We start from the raw sequence: 26,769 nt of genomic DNA, 5'->3' as shown, positions 1-26,769 counted from the left end.
GACCTTTTTCGATCCAGCAGATATTTTTCTCTGTGAATTAGCATCTGAATGTTCAATTCTGTCCCACAATATAACGTCCGAATATTCCATATTTTTGCAAGATTGGTCTGATTAAGCAGAATGCACTGCATTTGTTTGAAGAAATTAGCAAAATTCTTGACAAAGACTATGGAAAAATGCTTATCTAACTCCAACAGCACTGCTTTGTTTCTTTTTGAGGTGGCAGGATAAAACTGTCAATAAAGTCCAGTAAAACACCAGAGTATATGAAGTTGAAGCAAACTCCCAAGCAACTTTAAGGTTCTATGTCTAGCACCAACTCAGCAGATGATTATAGGACATTCTGACCCTTGGCAATTTGACAGGGTCACATTTTGACATAGTTGAACTGTTCCCGAACAATTCCTCCAATGTACTGGGTACAAACAGTCTTTTCTTCAACATCAGGCATGCATGTCTTATCTTCCCTCCCTATTATTTTTTTAAGAAGCATGGCTATTGAAATATAGTGAAGGTTAACTCGGCTTCTTGTTTTATGTCATTCTTCAGCCCAGACAATAGTATAGCATAGCCCGTCATGATTTACTTCTATATGGGAGTTACTGCTGGGCTTCAAATTGAGTTCTGATACTGATTTAATTATCAATTTTCCCCCTAAATATTTTGCTAAATTTGTGCAGTTATCACTGTTCCTCAAAGGGCCATTCTTATTTTGCAAGATTGGCATGATCATTAAATTATTAAAATCTGAAGACAAATATAACATTTAAACATGCATATTCAAAAATTCAAACTGATTATGAGGTATGCGTGTGTTCTAGTCATAACACTTTGTTGATAGCTAGTGTAGTGTCGTAGTTAAGGTGTTCAAGCAGAACTAGAAAGATTCAGGTTGTAGACCAGCCTCAACTACAGAAATTGGGTGACTTTAGCCCAGGTCATTCTCTCTCCGTCTAATTTATTTCATAAGTTTGTTACTATGGGGAATGGCTTTATGTATTCCACTTTGAACTTCTGAATAAAAGACAAGATAATAAATAAAGCTAATAATGGAGACCAAATGTAAATAAAATAGTCTAGTTAGCAGAGTCAAGACCTTGCTATTGTACTAATGTTTCAGCCACTGTTATTCCAGACTTCTAAAATTTCACTGATCTAGAGAAATATGTGCTTTAATATTCCAGACTGTACAATAGTAAATCAAACCCCTAAACAGTGAAAAAGAAGATAACTGATTGTGTTGTGCCATTTCATATGTCCTGGGGAAAAGAGTAAATTAAGCTATATTTACATTAATTATTATACTTATTATAAAATGTTGTGCATTTTTCCAATATTCTAAAACATTTTCAACAAAAATGAGCCACTAAATGGGTACTACCTGAGAGATGATACTATTTTCAGTTTAACTACAGCATCTCCAACAAATTTAGAAAAACTTTAATTAAAATAATGCAAGTTAAAGAGGATAGAGTACCCTCTATGGATTACTTCCATAATCAATGCTTAATGATTGCCAAAATAGATTTCAAAGGAATTTTCTATTATGAAGAGTTTCAAATTCAAAACTGAAGCCTCTTTTCTACACTTTTTAATGTTCATGAGAACCAGATAAATTAAACTTTATTTACTTTAATCTAAATTTTTTGTTTTTAAATGAAATATTCATATGCTTTCAAACGTTGCTACAGTTTTTAATTGATGAAATCTCAAGGATATTTTCCCTTCCTTCCTTCCTTCCTTCCTTCCTTCCTTCCTTCCTTCCTTCCTTCCTTCTTCCCTTCCTTTTTCTTTTCTTTTCTTTTCTTTTGTAGTCAAAATTAAACTCATTAATAAAAAAAGGACAGAGAACAGTTTAGTGTAGTGATTAAGGCATCAGGCTAGAAATCAGGGGACCATGAATTCTAGCCTCATTTGTGGCACAAAGCTGGCTGTGTGATTCTCAGTCACTCTCCCTCAGACAATGGCAATGGCAAACTACTGGTATTTCTGAATATCTGAGAAGATACTGCATGAATTTGTCCAAGCAGCAGCAAGGAGTCAAGACTAACTTGAAGTCATGAGGGGAAAAATACAAAAAACTAGATTACAAATATATTAAACAAACAAGTTGTAAGTTATGTGGACTTATAGGATCAATTGTGAAGAGGGGATCAAAATGGCAAAAGGTAAGCAGTTTTGGTCTTAAGGTCTCTAGTTTTTAACTATTTTAGGTCTTATATTTTACTCTATTTTTAATTGTTTTGTATATATTTTCATGCACTACCCAATTTATATTTTATTCATTTTTTTTTCCATTTTTACATATCTTTCCTTCCTTTGGCTTCATTCCTCTCTGGTGTCCACCCATATTCTCCAGTATGGGATGAAGGACATGCAAATGGCAAATTATAACAGGAAAAGCAATCTTAGAGCTATGGTACACCTATAAAAGTAATGAAGTGTTAAAGCACAAGTCCAAATTCCTTAAAAACACTCCATTCCTAACCACCCAACAACTGAGAGCCTGTTAGCAATAAATAACAATAATGACAATCACAAGAAGAGTCAATTGTATGTTCCACTATCTATCATGTCTTAGTGAATTGAGCAATTTACCATTTTGGAAGATAAATTTCAATTGGAAATAGAGAACAAGTTACAACTTGAACTGGAAAATTAAGTCATTCCTAACTCAGATATGGACTTGGGAAGCAAGAACTGCCTCTTGACTATACAAACAGTAATATGTCTTATCAGCTGTTAATAGCTGGCACTAAAATCAATAATTTAAAATCCTTCATACCACAATGTGTACGTCCATCATTGTGACACAAGGCTTCCTTTGAAGTTACCAGAGGCTTTCCATATGTTATTACCAAAATGAAGTAATTGCCATTGTTTGCGTAATTATGACATTACAAAAATTATTAATTGCCATACCTATTTGATCCTAAATATGGTAAATGTTTTGCATTGAGGTATGTAAACTGAGATTTCACTAATACATTTTTGTTCCTTAAAATTCTCTTCTCTCTTGAGAATGTCATCAGTCCCATCCAACTACAACTTTCTCATCCATCCGCTCTCTCAATTCCTCATTTATTCTCTCTGTACGACCAAACTACCTCAAAATATTCCTTTCATATTGGTCACTCACTCACATATTTAAAATACATTAATTAAGCAGTTTCATTTTATTCAATAACTATTCAATCTCTTTATTGGGCACTACCTCTATATTAGCATTTGACTAGTATAAAAGTAATGCCCAATTCATTCCATTTTCTTATCTAATAAATATTCTACCAAAGTGCATACATTCAATTATTTGCAATAGATGTTGTTAATATTATCATAAGTAATGCCTTTCTGATTCTTTTACATTCTCTCTTTGACACCAACTACTTGTCAGAGCTTATCCCAGGAGCTGGTAATAAATCTTTTTCTAGAGATTCAAACCTGCATCCAAGAGCTAGCTACAGAGGCTTTGAATCATGTTTCTTTCTCTCACCCTTACATAAATTTCTTCTCAACACTTGATATGGAGGATACTGGCACCATGTTTTCATAGCAATTCTGTCTGGTCTTAGGCTCTTGGCCTTGCTAGCAGAGTGGAAGGAGTTTTATTTCTTTATGTACTGCATGTCCTTATATTCCTTTATAAATAGCTACATCAGGTAATTTGTTTTTTTTTTATTTAAATGTACTACACAAGAAGTTGGATGTTCAGGAATTAATAAAATATAGATTGAAAAAGGATATGCTATCCAACTAAGAAAGCAATCATTGCTCCTCAGGATATAGTAGTGTTGGGACTGAGTATATAGGGTAGAACATTGGAAGTCTCAAATCTCATCTCTCAGAATCCTTCTAATTTTCACACCATGGCCTTGTTCTGGGATTGGGGCTTGTTTTTTTTTTCTGCTACTATTACTTGTCTTTCAGGGGACATTTCACTTGACATCTTTCCCACTTTTTGGTATTAAAATATAATTTCAAAAATGCTATTTCTTGGCCATGTAGATAGGTTTATGACTAGAGATTTAAACTTTTCTTTCTATAATAGAATATCTAACAGACCCTAGGAATAAGACAGAGCAAAAGCATTACAAAATAGATTCCTTAGTCCAAGATAGGGGGATTCATGAGAAAGAAACTGAGAACAACTATTTTCTTAATCATGTTAGGTGTAAGTTGATATGAAGAATTGCTTCCATAAGATTCAAGGTTTTGTTACATTACTCTACTAACAGTAAAATTCATTCCAGAAATCCAAATAGTTCTTGTTTTCTTAATTTGACATATGTGCAGATCTTGGCATTTCCTTTCTCAAAAGATAGTTCAATCTCATCAGAAATAAACAATATAAAATTTTGCTTCTGAAAAAAATACATAAAAATTCTGAAAATTTCAGAAAAAAATGCTATTTTCCAGGGAAACCACAAGTTGGTGCTGGTCTATTAGAAATGGTGATGCATTTTAATATACAGATTTTTAAAAAATGGATTAAGGCTAAAACTACTAGTATCAAGAATTTTAAAAAAGAACAAAATATGATTTTACACTGACAGGATTAAAAAAAAAACAAATACAAGCCAATGCAAATCCTTATTAGAACTTATAATTCTTTTTTCAAAAATAGCTCTTTTTCTTAGAGCAAAGTTTCTGCTTTCTTCTGCCTGAATTCTTCTTGTTTTGCTGGATATGTAAAGTTTAGTATGAGGGTCTTGCTTCAATCTATCTATTTGCTCCAGTTCTAGTTCAAGATATTAAACAATCATCTTTCTTTTCCTACTTTCTGTGTCCTCTGCCTTATGGAGAGGTGTATTCTATTTTTGAAATTTGTAAATACCTGACATGAGAAGTTATTTTCACAGCAACCAAATACAACAATATGAAATCATATCCATAGGCTGTACAACACTATGCCATATATCAAATAAAACATATGAAGCTAATCCCTAAAACTGTTCACAGACAAAAAGAAGGATCAAAATTAATGAAGAAATCCAGGTTTTTATTTCCCTTGGTAATTATCAATCCAATTTGTTAATAGATTAACTGCAGTTAAGAGTAACAGATATTGCAAGAGATATCTTAATTTATATTGGTCTTAAGCTCTTCCTAAAAATGTTTACATGAAGACAAATCATAACCACAACCGCCAAAAAAAAGGAACAAAAGGGAAGGATTTCAAATAACCCAGACTTATCTATTTGAATGACACTATCCTTCCCACATTGCATCATTTCTTGCTCTCCACAAAGACTAATCGTGACCTTTTACCAGAATATTGCTCTCTGGAGGACATGAGGGCAGTGACTGTTAAAGGAAAGTTGGAATGATTCAAACTCATTGTACATATCAGCCATTGCTCAAAAAATGTAATAAGACACCAAAGGAGAGGATTCCCCCCCCCCATAACAGCTGTAATGCATGTTTCCATGGATATATTAGAATTATTTCTATTTATTATTAATTGACTAGAGTGGTTTCAGAGCCAACATACACAAACTTTGTCTCTCAAATTAGGCTATCACACATTCCATGGATATGTCTTCCCATGCTTCATACAACTGTATGATTCAGAAAACTGTGGCTGGGTTTTGGCAGAGAACAAAGTACAGCAAAAGAAAAAGAGAAAGATACCAAGACAGAGGCTCAGTGGGTTTTTCTTGATGTGAAAGATTTTGCACCAAATTGTCTACAGTATGGAGATTCTCAGTCATCCAGGTCATAGTTATCCCAAAGATGCTTTTTCATGAGGCAATTGGACTTTCTTGTTTTTCTTTGAAGACATTTCACTTCTCATCCAAGAAACTTCTTCAGCTCTGACTGGATGGCCTTTCCATTCCCCACCATCCAGTCAGAGCTGAAGAAGCTTCTTGGATAAGAAGCGAAATGTCTTCAAAGAAAAACAAGGAAGTCCAGTTGCCTCATGAAAAAGCATCTTTGGGATAATTTTCACCAAATTGTAATGAGACCGGCTTTAAAACACAAAAGAATTGTGAATTTAGAAACCAGGTAAACAAGTAGCCATAGACAGATATCTGATTATACAGTATTTCTATCAAACAACAAATTTTCATTAAAAATGTTTATATTCATTTGTTCTATTAGTGCTTATAACTTTGTTATCATTCATATCTCTATAGCTGTAACATTTCTTTCATTATCCATGGCTAATAGCCCAACCCAACTTGGCAAAGCATAGGTTTTTATATAAAAATACTTCTCAATTCTTTTGTTAGGAAAAATTGCTGATTTCCCATTTTGGTACAGATATAAAAAGATTAAAGTTTATTACTGTATCACCTTTCTTAAATAATAAGAGCTTTTCCTCAAGTTATTATGGTTATAATAAAGAGGGTAAAAAGGGGCCTCCTAAACTGCTATTTTTAATATGAAAGGAAGGGGAAACTATTCAAAACATGGAGCAATCATGGTAATAGTATTTAACTGATGTACTAAAATATAAATATAAAATAATGTTTGTTTTTCTCTTAGTGTAACCCAGTACTTAATGTTATAAATATTTTAAGGCAAAATGCAGTCACTGCCCTTTTTCCCACCCCGTTGGGCACATCTCAACTGGTTTGATTAAATCAAGGCTTGTTTCCTTGATTTGTTACTAGATATTAAACCAGACTTCATTGGACTAAGAATTAGTGTAAACACTGATTTGATGTAAGCCAGTATTTTAAAACTGCCACGTGTACCCAACTACCAAAATTACATTTTAATTGTATTGCAAAATACAATTCAGGAGCAAAATTTAGTCCTTAGCCACAACTGAATCTATAGATGGCTTTATAAATCACTGCAATAACTGACATGGAATTGAATCACTCTTTTCTAAATAAAAAATGCAAGTTTACATGTTGCATTCTTCAAATAAATATTCTCATCCTGTTGAGCAAATTAACTTTGCTGTTTCTATATGATATTACATTGTCTCATGTTTTTCCCTTTCTTTTCTTCCTCAAAGAATTCAGCCATACTTACTAGAAAGTGCTTCTTTGTGTAACATTTACCCCACTCACACCAGACAGATTTTTTAAAAATCCCATCATTCTACATTAAATGAAACGAAAAAATTATAGAAGAGAATGTGCCTAATTCATGAAGAAGCAAAGTTTTACTAATTCTTGGTGAATATATCTAAGAAGGATCATTTGGCATACAGAATTTGTTTAGCACAGAACATAAAATACTCAGAACAAATTTCACTTCCATCACTGAAATAAGAGAAGAAGCATAATTTTAAGAACTTATCTCTACAGTACCTGCTTTGAAAAGTAAATAAGCATCTTGTCTGTTTCTAATCTAGGGCATAACTTTTGGCTGATGAAACACTGCAATTAATATTATATTTCAAATTGGTTATTCAAAAAACTTGATTGGAATCAGAAAAAATATCTAAGATTTCTAAAATGATTATAAACATTGTGAACTAAAGAAAAATTTTATAGAATAAATTCTGCAAAAGTAAGTATGTGCCCAATGTAAGCGGGGGAAAAAATTGAATGAATGAATGAATGAATGAATGAGCACTAGGAGTACTTATGGAAAAAACCTTGCCAAATAATATTTTATTCTTATTAACAGTTATTTGTAAATATATTTCAGGTGTAGCAGTAGCAATAGCACTTAGATTTATATACCACTTCATAGTGCTTTACAGCCCCCCGCTAAGCAGTTTACAGAGTCAGCATGTTGCCCCCAACAATCTGGGTCCTCATTTTACTGACCTCGGAAGGAGGGAAGGCTGAGTCAACCTTGAGCCATTCAGAATCGAACTCCTGGATTGAACAGTGAGTTAGCCTGCAATACTGCATTCTAACCAATGTGCCACCACGGTATAATCAACTGTATCATGAAAACATTTATATTTATATTTGATGATGGCAGGCTGTTATGTGCTATATGGTATTAATGACTCAGTCCCAATGAAAAAAGTGAGATATATTTATTTTACATTTTAATCTAAATTGATTTAATTTGCAAACTAAAATTAAAACAAGAGGCCATTTTTTCTTCAATTGTTGCAATTATCTGAATTTTTAAATATAGTTATTCGATTAAAAGGTACCAATTGGGAAAATCATATAAGAAAAAATATATACAAGAAGGCATCTAAATCAGGCATGAAAAACCAGGTTCACACATGAAGGTTCAAATTAACTGATTTACTGCTAAAAATCTACTGTATGCATAGGAATCTTTCCAATTAATGGTCAGCACCTGGTTAGAGTTAAATAAGGGTCAACGGCATTCAAGGGGAGTTGGACTTGGTTTGTGTGTGTCTATATAACAATTCTAAACTGATGCCTTTATAACTCTTTTTCTGGTTCCTCCAGTCTTTCTCCTACATCTTTTCCTAAAAAAAAAAAATCTGGATTGTAGGGTGGGTTCAGTTTGAATTAGTTGCATGGATGTTTGTTTTTGTTGGATATTCTCTCCCTTTAATCAGTCCTGACTTGTACTGAAAACAATTTTCTTTTTCAAAAATTTTTTTTGCTGCAATCTTTTCCCCTGCCTCTTTTATGTATTTATTCCAAAAAGCTAGGTATCTTGCATTTTTGTCCAGGATATGGTGGACAATGAGACTATAGGAGAAGTAAGATAAAATATATGTAGCTGTCCCACCTTAGCTCTAAGGCAATGTTCTGGCCCATGCAGTGCAGCTAATCTAAAATTAAAGCATCTGTAATTTCTCTTCTTACTGCATCTGATATGAATACTCTTCATTATGCCCAAATGTCATGGGAACTTTTAAGTATACCCGGTTCAGTGGGCTCAAACACAAAAGTGCCAACACAATACAGGTCCCTAGATAACACACTCACATGAGCATTCACAAACTATTACTCACTACTGACCGCTATTCCACCTTTCCCCACTTTTACTATTCCACGTTACTGTTACTCCAAGTGCTAATCCACTACTTCTTGTGAGTCCTACTACTCTTACTCCTTGTGAATACTGCTAGAGAAAATTATCTCTTTCTGGCTGCTTTATTTCCACACATTATGGCACCAGCTATTCCTCAGCACAGATTTTATAGCTGATGTCGCCAATTGGCTGAAGAAACAAAGGATGAAAGCCTGCTGTCTCATACCAACTTATTTATTTGTAAAGAAAAATTTTAAAAATGCTGTGGGAGGACAGCAACCCCCCCTCCGAGAAAAAAATATTTTGGGAATATTAAAAGGCAGAATATTTAGAAATGCAGATTTGATAATCCTATTCAGGAAGGTTGGAGCCAGGAAACTAGAAGCTGATGAGATTAGAAAGACAAACCCCTAAAATCTACATACCCCACCCAAATTCTAAAGACATGATCTTTAGGACATAATAGGATTAACCCACCAATACCAGAAAGGCACACTGAAGCTCAGGTCAAAGTTCATGCCACAGAAACAGGAAACAACCTTAAAAGCCCAAGAAGGTATAAAAACTCACCACTCCTAGCAACATGTGGTCATCTCTCCCAGAGCCACCTTTCTGTCTGGCTCTGCTCTCCAATAAACAACAACAACAACAATAATAACTTTATTGTCACTTTGAAAGTACACCAATTGGCATACATCAAAATGAAATTTTGTTGCATACAGTTCTCCAAGGGTTACCACCTCCGATATACACTCCTTGTTCGTGGCCAGCTCAAGTTATAGATCTTCCATTTTAGTCTCTAGGGAGCGAATGATGGCAAAGAGGACAGATGGAAATGGAGCTCCATGTGGATTATCCCTCAAATTAGTTTGTATTCCTGCATGACAACATTGCCTCCTTTTCTTTTTCTGATCTTGTCTCTTCCACCTTTTCCTTAAAGAGGCCTCACTCCTTTTCGCTCCTGGAAAACGCTGCCGCCACCACCAACTCTTCCAAAAGCCTTTCTCCTATCCTCTGGGCCTGCCAACAGCCTCATCCAGTTCCTTCGCTCCATAAGCCCTGGGACCTTTCCTCCTCTGCCTCCTTTGGAAACAGCCCTTATTTGCAATAGAATCCGTCGCTGGGCCAGCAGTCAGATCTTACTGTTGGCAAAACCATTTCAAACAGCACCAACAACTTTTAACAGTCTCACCAACAGTTCTGAAACTCAGCATGCCAGCAAAGATTGTCAGTCGTATGTTATATGTTACCTTAGTTCCACCACATTGCTCAAACACATTAAAACCTTCCTGATCATGTGGCCTAAATCCCTTAATATCCCTCCCATAACTCTTCATCTTTGAGAGCCAAGGCAGCCGCAGCCGATCCAGGCGCCACCATCTTAGAATCTCTCTTCAACCTTCTTTCTAAAGCAGTCTCCATTTTGTTTATTCCCAGCTTGGACTGGACCCTAAGGAAGACTTTTCTTTCAACATTTCTTTATATTGTACTGAGCTTCTCTTCAAGAAAGAACCTAAAGCTGGATAATCACTGTTCCACATAAGGTCACTTATTTGTTTAGAACAAGTCTTCTGTGATCCTATGACATTGGTTGTGCTTGATAAATGGGCTGATTTATTTTTGATTCAGTTGCATTCTATTTGAAACTGCAGGAAAACTAGGTTTTCTTTTAAATGTTTTTAAATGCTCTGAGTCCATGAATGCTTTCTTAATTAGAAGAACTCAAACTTTATGCCATCTCCACCTTCTGGCCTTGGTTGACCTAGCAATCTTTTCAAGGGAAAAGGTGGCTTCAAGCTTCTCACAATAAAAAACTTTTCATTTTTTTATTTTACATTAAGAAGATAATATTCACAACATGAAGTAAGGATAAGGCTGGCGTATGCATGTGCATATAAAATTTTATTTCAGTTTAGCTGGAGGAAGGGAATTTGTTTATTCTGGAGTTGCAGTTGCTTAGGGCATGGAAATTATTCTTTGGTTCTCCTCAGTGATGCAAGATTGGCAGAAAAGTTGGAAATGGATTGAATTCCAACTATTTTTAGTAGAAAAGATAATAATGAGAGGGTGAGCAAGTGCCATAAATAGTTTGTAACTTAGGTCTAATTGAAGCTAATTATGTATTATGAGCTACCAACACTAAAGCCGATATGCTTTCCAGCAGTCATATAACTTTTATAAATTAGTTGTTTTTATTTATTTAAAGGAAGGCATAGGCCCAGAATTTAGTGTTAAACTGCCCAGAGTGAGCCACCCAGAGTCATTTGCTGAGATGGACAGCTTTAGAAATGAAAATAAATAAACCAACCAACAAACAAACAGTCTCACACTGAAGTAGCTTAGTAAAACAGAGTCAGATCTGGGTTACAAAAATATGGACCACATCTAGATGGCAGCAAATATCGAAAAATCTACTTCTCTGTTGCCATCTATCAGTTGTCCATGTACAGTATTTGCAGTACTGATTTAGTACTATAGTTTTACAAGAATTTGTATAAAATTTAAGCTTTGCAATGTTTGTAAAAGCTTTATTATATAAATTTTTATTTATGGTTCAAAATCCACAGCCTACCAACTAATTATGTGAGTATGAAAAAAGAAGATATTGGTATCAAGAAACATGTTACTTTATTGTCGTTACCAGAAATTTAAAAAAGTTTTTGACCCTGTCTTTTTGACAGTTCCAAAATACTGATCATTACATTATTTGCTAATCCATCTGTTTACTTCATTATTAAACTTTTTTGATGGACTGAACATAGATAAATTATTACCTAGCATATAAATTTTTGCATCTGTTTTATAACATATCTAGCCTATTTAAAATTTCATGAAATTCTATGTTCTTGTCTTACTGTCTTGCTGGTAGATAAATGTTCATCTTACAATACCTTCAAACCTGAAATCTAGAATCTCTATGGGTTTATATTCTGACACAAATTATATTCCCTGCACTTTGAGATATATCCAGTCCATATGATAACTTTACATTTGTAGGAGTCCTCAAAAACTACTAAAATAAATGAGAAAAATTTACTTGGCTCTGAAAAAAAATTGTCCTGTGAATTCTGTTTATTTAACTAGATGGTGTATTGGAACAGTAGCACAGAGTTTGATAGATAGACTAGAGATGGAACAGCTCAGCTGAATTTTATTTTTATTAGCTAGCTTGTGACCAGAGTTAGGATACTATTTGCATTATTTCTGAAGGTTATCCAGAAACAAAATAAAACTGCTAAAACTAACAAATGTTAGGCATAGTCATTTCCTTGAATGAAAATATGCTTGAAAAGTTCTTTGATTTAAAGTAATCCATGAAAAGAAAGATAAGATGTATTTCAGGTATGTTAATAGCAATAAGATGTATGATATAAGAAAATATCATTTAGCTTTTGAATAATTTATATTTAAAGTTTAAGATATTATTTAGAAGTGTAGAATAGTTTTTTTCTTTTATTATTTTTTTCTTTTCTTTTTTTTTCTTCTTTTTCTCTTTCTGTTTTTTATACATAATGGAGTTAAAATACTTAACAATTTGTTTATTGAATGTAATCATATTTGTTTGAGGTATATTTGAGTTTAAAAGTTTTTTCTTTTAAGTTCTAGTTAACCCTGTATTCAGCTCTGGGAAGAATGAGGGAGGGTTTTGGGGTGGGTTGGGAGGTATTGGGAAAGGGGTTTTTATTGTAAAATTGTAAAAATTTATAATAAAAAAAAATAGCAATAAGATGTTGGTTTTGCTTTCCACACCCAGATTAAGCATGACTATTGAAGGGATTGTCTAGCTTGTTCTAATCTTGCCCTTTTGAAGTTGCTTGCTCTTAAAAGTGTTATCAAGAACATGGGAATACAATAAAACATCCTGTAATGTTCCCAACTTTATTTAGAACTGTAATTGATGCCTGTTTTGTCTCATTACATAAAGGACCCCTATATAATGGAGCAGCTTTGTGTTTTGGTTTTCCAGGCCCAGATGATATTCTGTCATTGAATCTGGATGGAATGGCACTTTCCCAGACTGAGCTGGTCAATAATTTGTGGCTCCCCCTGGACTCATGGCTCCTGTTCCAGCAATCTGTAAGTAATGGACTCCTGGCACAGATTTGTCTGGTGTGCCAATTGCACCTTCCAGAACTGGGAGGTCTTGCTCATAGACCTTGGTCACTCCTTATTTGGATTACTACCATATGCTCTATAAGACACTGCCCTTAAAGACCACCTGGAAGCTTCAATTGGTCCAGAATGCAGTGGTGCAGTGCCTCTAGGTTGACCCATATGGCACCTCTGTTGCACAAGATGCACTGACTTCCTGTTTCCTTCTGGATGCAATTCAAGGTTAGCATCCTTTCTAGTTCTTCCTTCAGGTTCTGGTATATATATTCTCTTTCATTCAGACTGGAGAAGTGTCATGAAGAGAAGCAGGTACTGGCCAATCAACCAGCCATCATGGTACTAGACAAGGGCCAGAAAACAGTGATGGTAATAGATTAGCAGTGTCAAGTAACAGCAACATTAAGGAGAATGAAAAGCTGGAAAAATACAAAGCCCTGAAGAAGTATTGAAAGAAAAATATTCAGGTCCAGTTCAAGCCAGGAATAAACAAAATGGATAGCACTTAGGAAAGAAAGTTCTCTTTATTGAAGAACAGAACCAACAGCATGTGGTTCTGGGAAAGCTGACCAAATGGAGCTGGGAGTGGTGGGCTTTGTATTTGAGCTTCTTCCTGTTCCTGTGGCATGTACTTTGACCAAGCTTGAGTGTGCTCTTTTGGTATCCTAATGGTGGTGGGTTAATCCTATTGTGTCATCTCTTTAGATTTTGGGTGGGGATGTAGATTTTAGAGGTCTTTGTCTTTCTAATCCCATCAGCTCCAAGCTTCCTGGCCCCAGTCTTCCTGAATGAATCACCAAATCTGCATTTCTAAAAGCTGGTTTCTGCTTGGGGCAGAGAGACTTGGGGGGAGAATGGTTTCAGACTAAGATTTTTCTATTATTCCTTTGGGGAAATATATATTCTGCCTTTTTAATATCCTCCCAAATAATTCCTTTTCTAGGGAGGTGGTGCTGACTTCCTAGAGAAGGATGTGAAAATTAAAGGCAAAGGGGTCCCAATTGTGGTAGGAATACTTGAGACTGTGACACTGAAGCTGGGGAATGGCACCAACAGATCCCAGGAACAACATCAGTGCTTTTTGTCTAGAAAATTGCAGTGGTAAGAACAGCTAAGATACTGCGCAGAAGTCTCAAATTCTAGTCCTTTTCCAATTTTGATCTCCCAATTTGTAGTCAGCAAAACTTTTATTTTTTAATGTTGTGCCAAATATATTACTGCTTCTGTCAGCATGTATTTTAGCAACTTATTATGCTTTTCCTTTATACTATGTGGCATTATTCTTAATACGAGTATTTATGATTTCTGTGCAAGTTTTATTTTTAAAATTTTCTGAATATTTTGATGCATTTCCAATATATTGATTTTTTTTTCAAAACCATCCCTGAGGTAAAATACTCTTTGCTCTTTATTATAACATTTCTAACATGTATTATTACATTATTTATCCATACTAGTGATTATTGACAGAGATATGTACCACCTATAAATTAGTTTATAGTAATTTTTAAAATGGAGATTCCTATGAATCTCTGATTACTGCAAGTCATTTGTTTCTTTATTACACCATTTTAAATGAGTTTTGCAAATTTTAACTATTTTAATATAAATTGTTAATGGTATGTATTACAATTATAATTTTATTATATGAATTGTAAGTCCCAAGAAAGGCAGAAGAGAATATTTAAAAATATATTATATTTATCTAGAAATATAAATAAATGCCAAAGTTGTGATTTGTAGCAGCTAACAACAGAAAATCCATGCAAAAAATTAATTCCATAAAAGTTAGATACACTATAATTCTTTCTGGTCTAGTTATTACCAAAAGTTATATATGCATATTTTCTGCTTTCCTGAGTAAAAGTGAAATCTGGTTACTAACAAATACAATGATTGAGCTAAACAAATCTAGTAGCCTTTACTGTCATTTCTTACACAGTAATTAGTAAACACAAGAAGGCTATGCTAGACTTCCCCTGATTTCCCCTGATTTCCACTTATCTGAAGAAACCAATAAACAGCAGTGAGAGGGGAATCTGAAGTGCAGCACTGCACTGATAAATGCCAGATTCTGATTGTACAGTGTATGGCTCAAACAGTTTTAATTGAACTAATCTGTGTAGTGCTAAGAGTCTGATTTAAGTAATTATGTGGCACAACTGCTCCATCTAAAGACTTAGAGATGAAAGAAAGGTGCCAGCTTTTTCACACCCACTCATACATTATTAGAGTATGATTTTTTGTTAGATTGCTTGTTATAACATTTTAGGGTTACCTTAATGGTTTTACTCTGAATATTTCATTGTCTATTTACCGTGAATGGTTTAATGTTTTGTTACTTACCATGGTTATTTTATGTCTATTTAATCCAGTTAACTGCTGAGATTCCAGTGGGATTGGTCAATATCTAATTGCAATAAGCAGAAGGAATACATTTTTTTTACAGAATTATATCAGAACTAATGAAACTGAAGCTTTAAAAGACAGAAGGAAGCTCTACAATTTAAATTTCTATTCTGAAGCAGGGTTCATAGGCCGTGAGCCATTTTTTTCTCAGTCAACAATACATTTCACTAATTAGCAGTGATTGTAAACTATTTTATTTGCACATCTATGTATATATGCATGGAAATTTAAGACAACAACATTTTCAATTTATGAAACTTTAAATACTCATATTAAAAATGTATTGTAAACCAAAGGTCTGGATGAAGATGATCACTTCAAATTCCTGGACATCCTCAAGCTGACAGCATAAAGCACACTGAAATCAAGAAGAAGATTAAAAGTGGATACATCATGAAATTGAAGAACTTAAAGTTCAAACTCAATGGAGGAAATATCATCAAGGCAATTAACACCTGGGCAATTCCAATCATTAGATACACAGCCAGAATGATGGACTGGACTCAGGAAGAACTAAAAGCCCTAGATGGAAAGACCAGAAAAATAATGGCAATGAATCATGTGTTTCATCCATGCAATAGTGTTGCCAGACTACATACCAAGTAAAATATGTAAGAATATTGCAAGTACATAAGATAACTGAAGATGAAAAAGGGGCATTGGAAAAATATCTGAAGGAGAGTAACAGAAGAAGCACTGAAGCTAGTATACCATGAAGGCTTACTTAGTACCAGAGAACCCAAACCAGACTATAAGAAACACCAAATGAAGAACAGAAGAGACATGACAAGGCAAAGTATTAAATAGCCAGTACATTTTTTAAAAAAAATATAGCAGATGAAGCAGATAATAAAAAGACCTGGCAATGGCTTAGAGCAGCAAAGTTGAAGAAAGATAAAGGGCCTACTTATGGCCATATAAAACCAAGCTTTAAGAACAAAGGGTGTACAAAGCCAGAATTAAGAAGATAGATAACAAATGCCACCTCTGCAAAGAAGCTGAAAAAAATGGCCATCCAGTTAATTGCTGCAAGAAGATCACATGGACTGAGTATAAGCAACAGCATGACAAAGTAGAAACAATGGTGCATTGCAAGATCTGCAAGAAATACCATTTCTTGCAGATCTTAAGCAAGAACTGATGGAACCACAAAATAGACAAAGCAGTAGAAAATGAAAAGGTTTAAGTGCTCTAGGACTTTAAAATTCAAACAGACATGCATATGACACATAACATCCCAGAATTAACAATTATTGATTAAATAAAGTCAGCATATTGGATGTTTCAGTATCTGGAAACAGCAGAATAGAAGAGGAAGAACTGGAGAGAATCACCTGCAAATAGAAATAGAATGACTGGGGGAAAAGAAAGCAAAGATACCAATAGTGATTTATGCCTTGGATGCAATCCTTAAACATCTGGAGCCTTTCTTAAACACCATCAACATTGACAAAATTACTATCATTCAACTGCAAAAGACAGTGTCACCTGGAACAGTCTACATCCTGCAATAATACATCTAACACTATCAAACAACAACATCTGTTTATCCCAGATCTTTTGGAAGGACTCGATAGGTAGATAAAAATGCCCAACCCCATCTGAACATGTAGATAACTGCGTGACTATGCATAATATTAACAACAATTTTCCTCATAATTCATTGAAAAAGAAATTGCTTTGAATATATGCCCAAAGAGGTTTTTTAAAAAATATAAAATTCTTATGTAAGAATTGCTTCTTACATTTGTAGAAATGAGGGAGATTAAAATTAGGACTTCGAACATTCCTAAATTGTAATCTTTTTTCTAGTGATATTTAGAAAATAGATATTCACATGCATTCCAACATGCCATGTTTCCATTTAATCCCAAGAGAACAGATTTGATGAAACTGCTAATGATGCTCTTTTAGATCAGAAGACATGGAGAATTGAAGCTGAAAAATAAAGGAAAGATCCACAATAAAACAACAAAAGTCCCTGAGGCTACTTAACAGTGATCAAATGTAATGAAAAATATCACCAAAGAACTTAAAGAAAAATCTTGAAAATGAAGAGAAGCTTTTTATAACACAAATAAAATCTTTCAAGGGATAGCATATTAATACTTCAGCTGAGGTTTCTATTCTAACTTTCACATTGTTTTTGTTCTTCCTAGGCAATACGTTACATAATGAAAGGTAAAATGCAGTCAGACTGAAACCAAAAATCAACCTACAACTTAAAAAACCTTTCTTTCAGAAGGTTGTACTTTTCATAAAAGGCAGATGAAGCTTTGGTCATGGTTTATGATTCAGATAGAGATGTCTACAGGATGACCAAGTGACAGTTGAGCATATTGTGGTATAGCAATGCAATCCCCTCTTTGTTTCCTCATAGATTATAACACAAACTTCCCAAAGGGAAAGAGCTTCTGATGTCACATAATGATGCTGCTTTCATCATTCTAATAACACATACTTTCATTTAATATGTAGTACTTAATAATACATTATTGTATTAAGAAATATAAAAAAATTGGTTGCTCAAGCTATACGAATTTTCTCAGTGTCCTGCTTGAATCAAGAAGCATCAAGAAGCATTATGAACTGTCCTTTCTCTGCTATGTACAAGCATTAAATACAAAGAAAAAGAACAATACTCAGACATAATAATATAACATCACATCCTATCTGCAAATCTCACTATATGGAATGACACAGTCTACATTCTTTCACATTCACATTTAATGAATCTAAAAATAGGTAAGCTACCAGAGTCAAAAGGCTCTTAAACTGCATTTTTCAGATTTATATGAACTGGCTCAATGCTGACCACAACATATGCATAAATAATCATATCCATTAATTCCAGAAGAGCACTTTTAGCAGTAGCTGTAAGAATACTTGGATGCAGGGCTTTTTTTCTCATAGAATGTCCAGAACAGAGTTCCGACATATTTTTTGGATGGAAGGCAGGTTGTATAAAGTGTGTGAGTTCCGGCACCATTTTTTTTTTTTTTTTAGAAAAAAAGCACTGCTTGGATGTATGTCTTTAAAGGTAGTATAGAGCAGAGGTCCCCAACCTTTGGGGCACCAGGGACTAGTTCCATGGAGCAAGGTTTTTCCATGGACCAGAGAGTGCATGTTTTTGTGTGCTAATTGCATACCATGGATGGGACTTTGCTTGTTTGTGCGGACCGGTTGCTGGCATGCCACAGTCTGGTACCAGTCCATGGACCACAAATTGGGGACCCCTGGTATAGAGTAACCTTCCCTGTACCCAATAACCTTTGAAAGATCCATTGACGGTAAAACCTGAAATTTTGGGGATATGTAGAATTAACTAAGGTCATGTAGTGCTTCAGATTTGATTATAAGAAGGTCTCTGAAAATATGTGAAGGTACGAATCTGGTATCATGTGGAAGAAGCAAAGAGTAGTTAGGTGACACAGCTGCTTAATTGTAGATAGAAAACGTATTTGTTTTCTCATGAATTCTGGAACACCTTTCCCAAATGACTTCTGAAGTACTGTACAATGCTATATTATGGGCTTCATGAATTTGTGGAAGATCCAAATTGAGATCAAATTAGTCCCCATCCCTGTTGAGCTTCAGAAAAGACTTGACTTCTATGAAAGATCTGGGAGGAATCTGATATTATTTGGGACTTTCCACCCTGGATTGTGTTTGGATGTTTCCTTTTCTTTGATGACTATGGGGGGGGGGGGTTGTAATGTTCTTGTTATCACTTTTTTTTACTGTTAAGTATAGTATTTTGTTATACTGTTTTATATTTTAATCTTCTTAGTGAAGAATAAAAGTTAAGTTTCTAAGAGTCCTGCATGATTAAGACTAACTTATAAACTTTAGTAAATAATACTTTTTTTTCTCCCTTTCTGCCTTTCAGTCAGTTTGAACTTCTGTGATCGCCTGAACTAGCCTCTGCAGTTTTCTTGAGAAGATTTTCAGAAGTGGTTTGGACTTGCCTTCTTCCTACAGGTAAGAAAGGGTGACAGGGCCAAAGTCACTCTGTTGATTTAAGCCTTTATTGTTTAGTCAGAATAGATTTATGATTTTATTTTGAACTAATAAAGATTTCTTACTTTCAACATTGTAATGTTTTCCTTTTCTTTGCAAAGTTTTAGTTCAAGAACATAGTTATACTTTACATAGCTTGTATACCAGTAGCCTATGTAGATGGGTTTTACTCTCATTTCTAATCAAATGTGTGCCAATCACTTGAGCATTACATTGAGAGCACTGTTTTATTTATTTACAGATTTAAATCCTGCCTTTATTATTTTTTAAATAAATAACTCAAAATGGCAAGCATCTTCCTCCTTCCTCCTCCTATTTTCTCCACAACATCAAGTCTGTGAGATGGGTTGGGCTGAGAGTGAGTGACTGGCCCATGATCCCTCAGCTGGCTTTCATGTTTAAGGCAGGACTAAAACAGTCTTCTTGTTTCTATGTCAGTACCTTAACCGCTGCACCAAACTGATCTTCTGTTGTGAATCCAGACTATTTGATGATTACACTTGCTCCTAAACTGATATAAGCTTTTTTATATAGCATATTTTTATTATTATAAACATACTTATGTATATATACTATATACACATACAATACAGATCGTTTGGTACTGTGCACTATAGCTTCTATGGCTTTGCTATATTATATGCTTTTCATCCTTGTCTTCTATCTTAACTTTTTATATATATTCTATTACAATGGTTTTCATACATATTGGGCAAGCTTTAAGAATGCATTAATAAAGCAAAGGTTATTTGAGGATATATGCAAAAAGAAAAAGCTTATGTGCAAAAATTCTAGGTAATTTCCACAGGATCAGTCTTCAGTTTCAACAATTACAAGATCTAAGACCTGGGGAAGACAAACATCTAATCATACTGGAACTGGAGAAAAAAAACTACACTAGAAAGATTAGGGCTGGAAGGCCAGTTATAAAACACTAAGACTGCAGATAGATTTAAAAGGAGAATAAAGACCCTGACAAAGGTAATTCACTAGTACAACCAATGCCATTTCAATCCTATGATCATGCCTGAATCTTGATTAAAAAATAGTCCAAATAGCGGGTTTTTTTATATAACAGTTAGTAGTTGAATTTCAACCACTTTCTCAACAATCTTTTCCAAAAGAAAGACTGAATGATAGATATCAAATAGATTGGATTCAAGAAGAGCCTTTATGGAAGAGGGTAGATCACAGATTCAAGGCTACCGCCATCACCTCCTCATGCAAAGAGACAATGACAATCTCTTGGATTCAACATACCATGCCAACGCCTATTCCTGAGATTAGACAATGGTCTAATATACAAACTATCCTATCTATTTCATCAAAGTCCATTGGCTAAAGAGAATCCCAGAGGATAATATGTCAAGATGTGCCTCTGCCATCTCTTACAATCTATCCATGAGGACTGTGCTAAACAATTTAGTCAGCAAAATGGTGGTAAGTGGTAAGTGAAAAATCTATCTGTTCAATTTCTTAAGACAGAAGGATAGTACACTAAAGAAGGTTGCTGGCTGATGGCCCAACAGTAAAGGAGAAGTAGATCCACTTTAATTTACTTCCACAGTGTAGATCCATAGCTTTTTTAAAATTGGATTTGCAGTTTTTCTTTTCCTGACAGTGTGCTAGATATCACTTCTGTTCTCTTTTCCTGAAGAATCTCAACAAACCAAGAAACAACTGAAATAGGTGAAAAGAGAGATGCTATTCAGCAACAATTTCAAAAAGATTGTGGACTTCCTCTCCTTCCTAGTGACTAACCAGAGAATCAGTGGAAGTATTTTCAAATATTTCCATATTTCTAAGGAAAGTTTCAAGTGTCTGCTGAAAGACATCTGCATCTGGAGCAAACTATTAAAATTAGGCCATAGTTTCTAATACTTCTGATCATATGCTTTCATGGCTTGGGATTTGGAAAACTGGAAGCCAACATCTGCAGAACTAAACTCTACACACCTATTTTAAATTAAAATTCAAAATTTCTGCCCAATAGAAATTGCATTGATACCTTAATGCAAGAAAAAAATCCAGAACAAATGTACTCTGGAAACTATCACATCTGACAATACTGAAAATCAAATCTTCTTTGCTATTGTTTTTGTGTGAACCACAAAAGCATTTTCAGAAGAAAGGTTACAAATCAGAGTAAAATTAGAAAAGTAAGAAGGTTTATACTCAGGATTGTTTGCAGTGTTTTCTGCATTAATTTCATAACAGATAAAGTGCCAGGAGAATCATTTGGGATAATAGTACAAGGGAGGGCAGTTAATTTTTATCATGCACACTTTTTCCAGATTATACCTACCAGTCAGAAATATAGTTATTGGTTGGGTGAAAATATGTAAATATTTCATAATATAAATTGTAGTTTTGAGAATCTTAATTACTCTTTTGCAATGAGTCTGCTGGCTTCCACAAGCAGAACAGTATGACTGTAACTGGGGAAAATTGAAGACATTTCTAAACTTCCATTTTAGATTCCCTATAAAAATATTTAGACCATCTTTCTGAATCTATGCTAAATCTATGCTAACTATGCTGAATCCAGTTTTTGTCTCTATTTAGGCAAGTTGGCAATTGGGGGATTAAGTGTTTCTCTTTGCACTGAATCTGGGCAGTTCAATTATCCGCTTATTATTGGGTTATTTTATTTTCTGATGCTACAAATGCAAAGCTGAATATAAATATTTACAATCCTTCTGTTTCTGAAAACATAATATTCTTCCTACGATATCAAGAAGCATCTTTCTGCTAATGAAAAATGACTATTTTTTTTTCTTCTTCCAGACACTACAATATTTTCCATTCCATATGATTTCTAATTAGCTTTTTTATTTAGTGCACCACACAAATTAATCTGCAACTTGGTTCATGCAAAAACTGTACATTTTGTTTTCCAATTTTTTGTGTGTTTTCTTACAGGTAAGATTGGTTTTATATTTCTAAAAAATGTAAGGTCAGCTACTGCATTTCTCCCTCCCCCAATCAATCCTAGCTATAATATGAAAACTGTGTAACATCTAAGAGGGCCTAATCCAATTAAGCTTTCAGTCTTCTATATTCCACTTTAATGACGTGACTACATGCAGACTTTGTGACTACATTAAATCTGCTTTCTTGCCCTCCCCTTCCCGTTCTCATCCAATTTTCCTTTCTATCTGCTGCTACCTTTACTATCCAAGTTGGTAAAGAGATTTCTAGAGATCTTTAAAGCTTGATTACAATTTTGTAAGAAGTTTGGACTACATCAAGGTATTCACCTACTGAAAATTGGGGATTTATTTACTTCATTAGTGATATCTTTACACTGTCCTTTTCGTTACAAAGGTATCAATTGGCTTACATTAATTTTTATGTTGAATAAAAATGCAATAAAATGCAAAAATATATTACTAGTGAACATGGTGTCACCTCTAATTTAATAAACAACTAATGTGGCACTTTATGTTATTTTGCTTTTTTTGCACATGCATAAAGGTAATTGTAAATGATTTGATAGTTGAGAATTCTATTGTCAGAACTATGACTCCATGTAATGGTCACTGCATTCAGGGCAAATCACCACATAACAGTTGTCAGAAATAAAGATGGGAATATCTATGATATATTTTGTCTTTGGAATACTTAAATCTACAGTTCTTTAGATTTACAAATGTTTATGTCATACCTAAAACAAAATTGGGGAAATTATGGTACTCTGAGAAATTGTTAAATTACAAATCTCAATATCTCTCATCAATCACCTTGCAGGCTGAAATTTTAGTAAAGTATAATTCAGCAACATCAGAATGACTGGTGTTTAATGAATTAAGCAACAATAATACTATTTTGTCAACATTATGCACACACACATATGTATACGTATATGTATATGTATATGGAAACTTTCTCCAAAGCGCAAAGGTAGGCCATGATGGAAAGGGAACACACACGCACTGGACATCCGCAAGGCATTGCACTGTTACATCAAGGGGACAATGGCTTTTCGCAAGTCAGAAGCCCTCTTTGTTTCCTTTCAACCCTCTTCTATGGGGCGAAAGGTCTCTGCCTCTACCATAGGCAGGTGGATCAGGGCTTGCATTGCAGAGGCGTATTAGTCACATTCACTATCTGCTCCAGGTCATGTTATGGCTCATTCCACTGCGACCTCAGCAGCATGGGCGACACAGGCGTCCATTGAGGACATTTGTAGGGTGGCGACATGGTCGTCACCTTCCCCCTTTGTGAGGCAGTCTGCCACTGCAGACACCTTCTTTGGCCGAAGAGTGCTACAGCAAGTAGTGCCAAAGGATGGGACACCGGCCCAGACTACTTCCCTCCCATAGGGACAGCTGGCTTTGGTATGTCCCATTCGTGGATTCTCCATCTCCTATGCTGGAGAAGCAGGGTTGCCTTACCTGAACGCCTTTTCTCAGCATGGAGATGGAGAATCCATTCCCATCCCTAGGGTCCATCAGGTCCAGTGTCAGGGGTCTGGGAGCCAACACGTTGGACTATCGTCAATAGCTTCGCCCTCGTCGAGACTGGGAGTGGCCTGGTCCAGGAGGGGCATGGCAAATTTGATTGACTTAGTCTAATTGGGCAGAAAGACAGAGTAAATGACATGAGCAATGTTCACAGGTGTGGGTCCATATGGCCAGCAACAATCACACGTTCAACCTTGCCAGGGTGGAGGCCATCGTCCAGGATATCACCAAGGGCGGCCGGTTACTGAAGGAGGACTGGCTGTCGGATGAACACTCAAATAATTGTCACATAGAGTTACTGCCTGCTTATCAGGCACTAAGGTGTGGGAACAACAGCGTTACAACTCACAATGAGTATAATGGGCACAGCCTATGCAAGACCAGAACTGCTGTCCCATGCAACAGCAAAGAACCATGACTAGCAAAGGGGAGAAATGCCCAGCATGATTCATACAGGAGCCAATGATGGGAGGCGGGGTGCCACACTCACAACAGGGGTGGTGGCCACAGAACAGGAGGCACTGGGGGACCATCCTAAAGCAACGTATACCCAGATACATCCAAAGTGGGCAAAGAGAGTGACAACAAGAGAGGCAATGATCCCTGAGCTTACAAGTATACAAACGGATGCGAGTCTATTAGAAGCAATACGGTCAACTGGGGTGGGTAGACCGGTAATGCATTCTATGAGCAGTGCACACAAACTGCCAGTCTTATAAGCAGGCTTTCAAACCTCTGGCATTCCACTCTGACGATGTCGGCAGTTAGCCGCTGAAAGCTAAGTTTATCAAACAGTTGTTAGTTTATTAAACAGTTGTTTTTATATTTATCCCGGTGTTCAACTATTTTCCTCAATATATGTATATGTATATGTATATGTATATGTATATGTATATGTATATGTATATGTATATGTATATGTATATGTATATGTATATGTATGCATGCATGAATGATAGATTTCCTATTTGAAAGATAACCCATGCTTTTTTTCTAGGTATGTTCTTGTTGCCATAAATAAAATCATTATATGAAACTGGAATCATTTTTTGGGTTTCACTTCTATAAAAAAATACAACCAAATAAAGGGAGAACTTGTTTATTTATTTGATTTATTTACAAACATTTGATTGCTACATATTCTTATGATTCTAGGTGTCTTATGGACTGTACAATAAAATATGAATCAAATGATCACAAATCAAATCATTAAAATCAATAAATAATATGACTAATACTTCATAATAATATGAATAAAATAAAATAAAATAAAAATACTGTCCTGAAAAGATGTTTTTTAACCATTGTGTGAAACACCATGAAAGTAGAAAAGGACAAGCTTTTCCAGGGAGAAGGGGCTACTTCTTAGAATGCTATTCTCTGGGTCCCAATCTTTCAGCAAGTCTCAGAAGCACCCTTAAGAAAACCCCTACATAGAAACTATGAGTTCTGAAATAGGTATGCCATGGTTAATAAGTAAAGATACTGCACGATTCTTAGAAATCCAGGGCCTATTCATATGTGTGATGTGAAGCCAGAATTTTGCATTCTCATCTACTTTCGAATGGCTATCCAAGTTTCTTTTCATACTATTAATTACATAAAAGGTGCCTTTGGGTGTATTAACAGTATGGTCTGTAAGAGTTTAAACTTGTATGCCTATTGTCTATGGAGATTCTCAGTCATCCAAGTCATAGTTAACCCAAAGCACCTTCTTGGATGAGAAGTGAAACGTCTTCAAAGAAAAAACAAGAAAGTCCAGTGAAAAGCACCTTTGGGATGGTATACCTGTTCAACTTATTTATTTATTCATTTATTTATTATCATATTTATATGGCTGCGCATTTCATAAAAAGTGACTCTTGGCGGCATACAACAAGTTTATTTTGAAGTATTAACAGCAGTGACTCTATATAAATTATGTATGCTCACTCTCTCTCTTCCCACCTCTCTCTCTCTCTCTCTCTCTCTCTCTCTCTCTCTCTCTCTCTCTCTCTCTCTCTCTCTCTCTCTCTCTCTCTAGCTTAATTACCAAAAGAACTTTACTGGAGAAGGGAATGTTAATAAGTAATGAAACAAAGAGCTCTGTCACAGAGATTAAATGCCCCTGTATCCAGGAACAAAGTTCATATAGCAAAGTGCAGCTGTTACTCTGCTTACAGCCTTACAGCAGCCTTGTAACCTCTGTGCAAAATCTGTCTGCTGGCTTTCCTGTTACTGTGCTGACTGGTTCAAGGTCCATCCAAGGTTCAAAGTTGACTATCTGAAGGCTTGCTGGCTGTGTCCTTTGTGCAGGACTGACAATTTGCAGATAAGCCACCAACTGCTTATTTAGAGATTATTACTATGAGCAACTGAACAGATCACATCTGAGGTTCTCACATTTAACCTTTGAATACAGGAAGCAGAGTTAAATGGAACTGCTTTTTATTAATCCTTTGAGAAACATTCTAGAGATTATAAAATACTTTATTAAGGCCTATAAAATAATGATGGCTGGCCTGAGCAGTAGAAACCAAATATGTGTACCTTAAAGTCACTCTTCGCTAGAGCTTGAAGAGATAAACTTAAATGGAAACAAACTCTGTTGTAAGTAAATAATCAATATACAATAAAATCTTATATTTATTACCTTTATTAGTAGAGACTGCTTTTATGTTCAAAGATTGTGTTCTGCACATGTGACAACTCTGGCTGGCTGTCTTTTATTCCAGAGTGCTGTTAAGATATAATAATAAATAAACAAGCCATAAGGATTTTAAGCAAAATAAAAAAAAGGCGCCTAGAGTCTTTTAAAACTGAATAGACTCCTCGTTTTGGAAATAAATGTTATAGGTATAAGTACTCCAGAGTCAATGAGGAAGACTTAGAACTAGCCAATTATATT

Source organism: Crotalus tigris, unplaced genomic scaffold, assembly GCF_016545835.1.
Source record: "Crotalus tigris isolate CLP2741 ecotype Arizona unplaced genomic scaffold, ASM1654583v1 scf7180000017672.2133156, whole genome shotgun sequence".
Classification (NCBI taxonomy): domain Eukaryota; kingdom Metazoa; phylum Chordata; class Lepidosauria; order Squamata; family Viperidae; genus Crotalus; species Crotalus tigris.
This window is presented reverse-complemented; position numbering follows the sequence as displayed.